Below are 10,007 nucleotides of genomic sequence, written 5' to 3'. Positions count from 1 at the left end.
AATTCTAAATCATTTCTATATATTTGCAACTTTGCTTTGGTCTCTGCTAAAACTTTACTCGCCTCGCCCAAATTGATGTCGCATTTTTGTAAAGTTTTGGATGCATAATTGATGTCGTTCAACACACTGTGCATGAAATACACTGTTCAAACACGAACTCGAAATTTAGCATTTTTGTTTTAATACTCTCTGCTTCACTACGCTCATCTTTATTAGGACTCTTTAGAACTATTTCTGATAATGCTTTGATAATATCAAAATAACGAAGTTTTATTGCAGATATCGTATTGACCCTACTGGACCATCTAGTCGGATTTAGTTTTTTTAGAGTGGTGTCCGATTCGCCAGTGACTTTTGACAGTAGATCCCAACGTTTGATGCTGTTTCCGAAAAAGTTATACAAATCTTGCAACGCAGCGAAAAAATCTGTATTTCCACACAACTGCTAACGACATAATTTATCACCAAATTTAAATAAAGAGTGGCACAATGTACGTACTCTGCGTTAGGCTGGATATCCTTAATATGTTTTTGTACACCATTATACACACCACTCATCACACTGCCTCCATCATAGCCTTGCCCCACACATTTTTTAAAATCAATATTTTTGTCGATAAATAATGTTGTCACTTGGTTGACTAAATCTAGTGCGCCATGTTTAATGGCTGCATAAAAGCCTAGAAACACTTATTTTACTTCTATATCAATTGGCTGTCTATTTTCCGATCTGGTTATTACTGCATACCTCACAACAATGCTTAGCTGATCTACCTTCGATATGTCCTGTGTCGTATCCATTATGATGGCAAAAAACGGTGACGCTCTAATTTGTTCTAGTAGATGGGTTTCGAGTTTAGTCCCCAAGCTCTCAATCATTTCATTTTGAATTGTTGCACTCAGATATCTTCTAGATCCTAAAAACATAAAAAAACACAATTTCAAAAAAGTCAAGTCAAGTTAAACAGTTAAAAACTTGGAAATAATTATTATTACCTTTGGGCATATCCAAAACTTGCCGAAAAATGTGATCATATCGGGCGACAAGCTCTACAAAGGACAGAAAATTTCCGTGGTATCCTTCCGGACTTTAGTCTTATTGATGTCCTCTCAAAGCCAAAAAACTCTTTGCTAGGGTAAGTATGATATCGCATAACCTTTGAAGAACCATTTTCCAAAATGATGCTTCTTTGCGAATTTCATTTTCAATAGTAGGTATTAGTTTCGTTTTTTTACCAAAATTCATACACAGCACATGCTTCCGAATGGCCACTCGAACAACCGTGTTGTTTAATTCTTTCTGATAAATGCTTCCAATCTCGAATTCCCGTACACCAAACATTATTCCTTTGTGAAGCAAATAACCAGCAGGGTTGACAATAGGCAGCGTCTAGTATTTTGGAATAACACAACCAAAAACGATTAACTGGCCCATATTTAGAACACAAAAAGTAGTACGATTTTGAAAAACACCTATTGTTCTGGTTGATGTCGGTTGGAAAAGGTCCTGAAGTCTGTAAAGGCCCCATATCAAGAATTTGACGTTTTTCGTTATCACTTAATATTTTGTTTGTGAAGTTTCCCAAGTCAAAAGAAGATTTTTCGTACAGATTTTCGAAAAATGTAGAGGTCTGTGGTTTCTCCAAATCCTCCGCTCTTATGTGTATCATGCAAACATCATCCACGTTCACATGATCGGCGGCGGAGGTATCTTCAACTGCAATAATTGTCGAATCTTCTTCAGCAGGCTTCTCAACCAACACTGCAGTTACCACATTATTTGAGTCACTATCAATAGAAATATTTTGGCCAGATGTACTTGCAGAAGGCTGACTAAAAAATTTGTCAATTTTGGAAAATTTTTGTTTGCTATCTTCTCTTTCTTGGGGTTGTTTGCGTTTAAATGCACCACTGGGTTTATTATTTTTATCCATATTTTAATACGCTACAAGTGTCGTTGGGGAATGACGCACATATATATAAATATATCCCAACACTGCCAACCTACAGAAAGAATTTAGGGGAATTCCCTGGGCATAACTTTTGAATTTCTCTCAACTGAGTTGTCATGATTAAAGTGGGGTTGCAAGTTACAACCTGTCATATTTATTTTGAAAATGGGAGAAATTTCCAAAAGTTCAGTTCGATCGAGATTTTTGGTAAGGATTCGAGGGCCCCCTGAGCTTGAGGGCCCCGGGGCACTGCCCCGCGTAGCCCCTAGGTAGCTACGCCGCTGAATACTACCAACGTAATGCGTACACCCAGCACGATCGTCGCTATGTATTAAAAACCATGCAGGATGCTTCTTAGTTCTGAGAGTCAAGCGGCATCGTTGTAAATTAACCCAATGTTGCCAAATCTGATGATTTACTCAACCAAACGCTCAAATAATATACAACAATGTACTCGCGAATGGCCACGGGGACGCTGTACTATCGAAGTAATGCGTGGACGCAGCACGATCGTCGCTATGCATTAAAAACCACGTAGGACGCTTCTTAGTTCTGAGTGTCAAGCGGCATCGTTGTAAATTAACACAATGTTGCCAAATCTGATGATTTACTCAACCAAACGCTCAAATAATACATAACAATGCACTCGTGAATGGCCACGGGGACGCAGTACTATCGAAGTAATGCGTGGACGCAGCAAAACCGTCGTTATGTATTCATAATAATATTTCAGTGTGATCGGCCATGGGGACGCAATACTATCAAAGTAATGCGTAGACGCAGTACGATCGTCGTTATGTATCGAAAATTATATCGACCGTCGTCGTATATTCAAAATAATATCTACTCGTGATCGTTCACTGGGACGCAATACTATCGGCGTGATGCATGGAAGCAGCACGATTGTCATTATGTGTTAAAAATAGTATATTCTCATGAGCTGCTACGGGGACGCAGTACTATCGACGTAATGCGTGGACGCAATACTATCGACGTAATGTGTGGATGCAGTACGACCGTCGATATGTGTATAAAATAATATCTACTCGTAATCGGTCTCGAGGACGCAATACTATTGACGTAATGCGTAGACGCAGTACGATCTTCGTTATGTATCGAAAATTATATCGACCGTCGTCGTATATTCAAAATAATATCTACTCGTGATCGTTCACTGGGACGCAATACTATCGACGTGATGCATGGAAGCATCATGATTGTCATTATGAGTTAAAAATAGTATATTCTCATGAGCGGCTACGGGGACGCAGTACTATCGACGTAATGCGTGGACGCAGCACGACCGTCGTTATGTATATAAAATAATATCTACTCGTAATCGGTCTCGAGGACGCAATACTATCGACGTAATGCGTAGACGCAGCACGATCGTCGTTATGTATCGAAAATTATATTACTTCGTGGACGCGGCAAGATCGTAGAAATGAATAAAAACATACACTGCTCGATATATACATCGTGTAGCAAACCTGTCGGCAAAATGTCAAACGTTCAATATTCGTTTTCAGACATTCTGAGAGATTTTTTGCTTCCACAAAAATTTTTGCCATACGATTCTACATGGGGTAAGCATCGTTCTGGCCAATTTTGAGCTCAAAACATTGTAGCGTCCGTATATCGGACGCTGTAAGTCGGTGGACGCTGCAATGCTATGGAGTTTTTAGGGGTCGGACGCAACAAATGTAGCGGGATATATATATATATATATATATATATATATATATATATATACATTTTCTCTTATTATTTCCTTGTTTTTAACATTTCTTTGTTTTTAACCTTTCTTTGTTTTCTTTGTTTGTTTTTTGCTTTTTAACCTTCTTTATCTTTATTGCATGATGTGAACATTGGTTATTGGGTTGTAACCTAATTCTTTTACTTATTTTTTCTCTCTCTCTATGCATGTTATGTTATAAACCTGTTAATGTTCCTAATAAAATTAAAAAAAAAAATTAAATAAAAAAGAATAGGCCTTCTCTACCACCTTCGGGGGATTGAACGTCTGCCTGTAATGATAATAAATTATATTATATTGGTTATTATATTATATGGTTGAACTAATGAATTACAAAACTTATTTGAACCTTCCCACACAAATTCAGGTATTCACATAAATTATATATTTTTAAACCTTGTAAGTAGCTCCCCGAATAAGGTATTTTGTAAAAATATTTTCACTTTTAAAAAATATATTCATGTAGATCAAAAAACACCGTTTCTGAATATACTTATATGTTTCTATATTTTTACTCTCAGAATTAATAAATCGTTCTTAAAATGGTTTAAAAATTTCACTTTGTATACGCTCCATGATTGGTCGAACGAAATCTGATGTCAAATGTAATCCGTTTTAAGTTTGTAGAACGTAATAACTAAACATCTCTTTCTTGTTACATGCTTACTTTGATAAGTTTGTACAGCGCCCTTGAGGTGATTTTGCACAAAAACGGCGCTTCACAAGTCATCCAATTATTATTATTATATGAGGGAGAGGTAGCTATACAGTTTTGTATTGTGTATTCAGGTATGTTGATCTGAGTTATTGAGATGATTTGTGGTTGTCTTTTAAGTTTTAACGATTGTTTTAATATCCATCGTAGTATCATTTTAGAAGGTTTTGTTAAATTCAAAGAGGTAAATGGAAGCTATTCCATAATATATTGCAATCGAATGTAACAGTTTGCTGAAGCGCACAAATTTAGATTGAAAATTGACGACAATTTGTCTGTAATTTATATAAATTAAATAAAAACCGCCACACCCACAAAAAAAATCGTTTTATCCGCTCCCGCACATTTCACTATTGTTCACGTGTTGCCATATTCATAGATTAATATCTGATCAAATATTTTTATACAAAATTCTGAATAACGGCCTGGACTCTCCTGAACTCGTAAATTATTTAAGAATTCACATACCTACAAGGCCAACCAGACAAAACCATTTTTTTTCATTTGCCCGCGTGCAGAACCAACCTTAGAAAAAACTCCAATCCCCCGTATATGCGCGCAATATAACACGCAATTTAACAATATCGATATTCTTAATAATACTCTTATGAAATACCGAAACGAAGTCAAGCGTACGACCACAAATGTTAATTAAATTAATGCACAGTTATAGAAAATGTACAACATGAGCATCTCCTGTCCCCATCCCATCTTCCTCTGCCTCTTGCCCTTTCCTATTCCTTCTTCTTCTAATATATTTATATGATTTTTTTTTCTTTTTTGTTAATTTCATTTTCAGTTAATGCTTATAACCAATTACAATTTTGTATTATATCATATTAACCAACATTAGCATAAGAAACTATTTTGGCTTACCTCATATTTAACCTCTTATGTAACTCATCCTGTATAAAATTGCTGTATGTTTCTTACAATAAATAAATAATAATATGAAGTACACTAAAATCAAAAGGGCGACCAATATCAATTTATTGTCAATAGTGCGTCACATTTGGCCGGTTTTTTAATACAAAAAATAAATGTTAAATTTATGATACAAAAACATCGACCAAATATATGGATACATCAATGTACATTGTATACAACGAACCGCTTTTCGTTACTTTTCTTACTTTGTATTACTGGCATCACCGCCATCTTTATTTCTTAAGCATGTCTTAAGCCGTGCAATAGACATGGCGGGAACAAGTTAAAAACAAACATAAACAACATTCCTGCCTCGATAGACTTCAGTGGAAGATGTTGGTGAATTTAAGTGTGAAGGTAGATTATTTCAGAAAGTACATATAATTCGATATTATATATTGGTTGCAAATTTATTCATTAAATTTGTCATAATAATTGATCTGGCATTTTTTAATAAATTCAAATTGTGTTTGTTTTCATATTATGCATGCCACTTTATTCCAGTATTCTAAATTCAACCTAGAATCCGGATTTTTTAATCGTTTTTCATTCGCAATGGTGAAGAACCATTGACTAAATAAGACATCAATGTGAAGAACGATATTTCTTTCATTTAAAATGATAACTGCACTTTATTTATTTAGGGAACTGCTGTAATTGTATTAACATCCACGAAGACAGCACTTATGAGGCGTCTGTAAATAAATACTTTCATAACAAATAAAATAATTTTGCAAGAATGTCTACTTTGCGATTAACACGTAAAAAGACACAAAGAACACACGAAAACATACAATATTTTTTTATATATTTATTCTAAGCTCTGTATATTATAACATAGAAACAAATTTATGGATCAGAACAAGTACATAAAACCATTATGGGACGTGGACACGGTCAAGCGGCTTGATCGCAAGCACGTAGTTTATTGTCTATGGCACTTTGTGTCAAGCCAGGGGCATTTAACTAAGCTTTGGCCTCGAAACTCATTTGAAACCGCCACGCCCACCTCAAAATTCTTATAGAAAACGAATAATATGGCTAAAAGCTCAGATCTCATTGGTGAGAACAGAAGGATTGGTTTGATCTCTCGCTCTCTACCATAATGACTCGTGTAACAGAAAGAGATGACGGAATTTTGACGTTTGACAGTTTCAAATCATTCAAACAAAATGACAGTGGTTTATTTATACACGCGGGTTGTCATTTTCTGCCGAAATACTATCATTTCCGTCGAAAATATTGCGTGTTAAAGTTGTTCGTGATAAAAATACAATATAAGCCAGTATAGTGTTAGCGAGTTACAAACATATTATATTCAACCTACCTACGTAAGTTCAAGTTTAAAGTGAATTAACAGTTTTAGGTTATTCGTTCGGTTTTTTGAACAATGCTTCATACTTGACATTATGTCTTCCTCCACAACGTATAAATGTTATTTATTATATCGATAAACTTATTCATGTTATTGATTAGTGTTATCCTGTATTATCTTATTGTTTTGGTGAAATTAAAGATTTTTAAACATATGTAACCATGAGTTCATGAGGCTGAAAAATGTCGGAATTCTTCGTCATACTGTCGGACAATCATGTTTTGGAAATTTTCTTCAGTGTTTTTGCAAATTTCTTGTCATTTTGGGTTTCTTCTTCTCAGATTTACAAGTTTCATCTCAAGGAAATGCACTGTAAAAGTTTATTTTCTTAGTCAGATGAACCTTGCCCTTGGAAAACATTTCGACATTTTTCTGCTTCAAGGACATTTTTATTTTTAAAATATTTTTTTTGGGCTAGTGAATGAATGGAGTAGGCCGAGAGCAATTATATTGTCTATGGTTGCATCTTACTTTTAGATGACCTTGAGTTTTTTCTATCTTGTCTACTGCTCTTTTCCGCACGGTAGGTACTGCTTGTTTATCTGTGGTTAAGTACTGTATAATTCTGTTGTATACAAAAAGCCCGAAGATATCGATCTAGAGAGTGGTATATTTATGTGTCAAGCATTTTGACCGTGTACCGAAGCTGGCTTGCAAGCATTGCGCAATTCTACGTGCTTGCGGCGAGGCTTGATGCGAATTTATATTTTTGTGGGAATAGACAAACGACAATAGACAAATAAATATCACGTATCATAAACAATGATATAAATTGAATAAAATTGTTGTAAAATAGGTACTTAGTTATTGTTTTTGTGTTCAATTTGTAGAAATCCATCTAATTTAAAAATTTTGGAAGTATTTTAGTATTTTTTAATAATTATGACAGCGGTTTTCAAGGTCATTAATAATCAAACTGTAGAATAAATAATTTTCTGAATTTTCAATGGAGAAAACATATTTTTTGTATGAATACCGCACAAGATATTCATACAAAAAATAGCTGTAGCCTGTAATACACTTTGCAAATGCTCATGGGTAAAGCGGTACCTTAACTTGTACCATTCTTGACACCAAATTCGTTTCTTTTTATTATTTTATTCAAACATAAAGCTAACGTAAGAGCCAAGAACGCTTTGTCTTTGACAGATTCCATTTTGCCGCGAGTCACGAAATGACAGGAAGGCATAGAAGTACATATACATAGACCACCACGAAATCACAGGAAGGCGTGGCCATGCTTGACGGAGAGGCTTGATGCGGGCTGTCAAGCCGCTAAGCATAGACAATAATAGACAACAATAGACAACAATAGACAAAAAAACTACGTGCTTGCGATCAAGCCGCTTGACCGTGTCCCAGTCTCTTAACTAATTATAACTAAAAAGCAAGCCGTATTACACAAAGCGTTACGAAAAACTTTTGGTTAAACATTATTTAAACTAGGTTATAAACGTAAATATGTTAAAAATATCTCACCTTAATGTTATATCACCAACAAACGTATTTTAAAAATATGGTAATGTGTTAACGTTAAATAAATGGTTTCAGTTTAATTCATTCGCATGAACTCTGGCCGCTTGCAAACTTCATACTAAACCATAAATGAACCACTCACTAGATCAATATCTTCGGGTTTTTAGTACTGAGCCCATGGGTCCTAATGTTTGCCATAGATAAAAGTCTGTAACTGAAAAATATACGTCACTACTACAGATACTCACCATCGACTAGGATAGAAACCATAAATATACCACTCTCTAGATCGATATCTTCCGGCTTTTTGTATCCAACAGAATTATACAGTACTTAACCACAGATATACAAGCAGTACCTACCGTGCGGAGCAGAGCAGTAGACAAGGTAGAGGAAACTCAAGGCCATTTAAAAAAAGATTCGAACATAGACAACATAATTGCTCTCAGCCTACTCTATTCATTCACTAGCCCAAAAAAACTATTATAAAAATAAAAATGTCCTTGAAGCAGAAAAATGTCGAAATGTTTTCCAAGGGCAAGGTTCATCTGACTAAGAAAATAAACTTTTACAGTGCATTTCCTTAAGATGAAACTTGTTAATCTGAGAAGAAGAAACCCAAAATGACAAGAAATTTGCAAAAACGCTGAAGAAAATTTCCAAAACATGATTGTCCGACAGTACGACGAAAAATTCCGACATTTTTCAGCCTCATGAACTCATGGTTACATATGTTTAAAAATCTTTAATTTCACCAAAACAATATGATAATACAGGATAACACTAATCAATAACATGAATAAGTTTATCGATATAATAAATAACATTTATACGTTGTGGAGGAAGACATATGTCAAGTATGAAGCATTGTTCAAAAGACCGAACGAATAACCTAAAACTGTTAATTCACTTTAAACTTGAACTTACGTAGTAAGGTTGACTATATGTTTGTAACTCGCTAACACTATACTTTCTTTGTATTTTTATCACGAAGAACTTAAACAAGCAATATTTTAGACGCGAAATGATAGTATTTCGGCAGCAAATGACAACCCGCGTGTATAAATAAACCACTCTCATTTTGTTTGAATGATTTACAAACTGTCAAACGGCAAAATTCCGTCATCTCTTTCTGTTACACGAGTCATTATGGTAGAGAGCGAGAGATCAAACCAATCCTTCTGTTCTCACCAATGAGATCTGAGCTTTTAGCCATATTATTCGTTTTCTATAAGAATTTTGAGGTGGGCGTGGCGGTTTCAAATGAGTTTCAAGGCCAAAGCTTAGTTAAATGCCCCTGATAGAAACTATAAAAAAGGCGTAACCATAGACAATATAATTCTCATTCGGAGCCAACCCATTGGCTAGCCTAAAATCGGCCAATGACAGCGGCCTATAAACATGCATGAAGTTCGTGACAGCGGCCTATAAACATGCATGAAGTTCGTATTGGTTTGTGGAAAATATACGTCACAAGTCACCCATAGAGATTACCGTGTCTTTTTTTCTGACCCACTTTTTTCTCGGAGTTATACCCCCCTACTAAACTAAACCCATAGAACAATGGTCCAAAGAAGTCCGAAAATACGACTCTTTAACTGTCAGTACATTTCTTACAAAACGACTTGAAAAACAAAGTTAAAAAAACATTGTTTATACGGGTAAATTTTTTTAAATACATCTGTCTGAATTTCGATTTCGTTTTATAGATTGAATTAATGCATGAATTGGAATCTTGGAAGTGGAAATTACCCCCCTCCCGACACCCGATCGAGTTGAAACTTGTTGTCGATGGCAATTCATTCT

The sequence above is a fragment of the Hesperophylax consimilis genome, chromosome 23 (assembly GCF_061612785.1).
Source record: "Hesperophylax consimilis isolate HC1 chromosome 23, BYU_Hcon_1.0, whole genome shotgun sequence".
Lineage (NCBI taxonomy): Eukaryota > Metazoa > Arthropoda > Insecta > Trichoptera > Limnephilidae > Hesperophylax > Hesperophylax consimilis.
The sequence above is the reverse complement of the archived record's forward strand: the minus strand, read 5'-3'. Positions refer to the sequence as shown.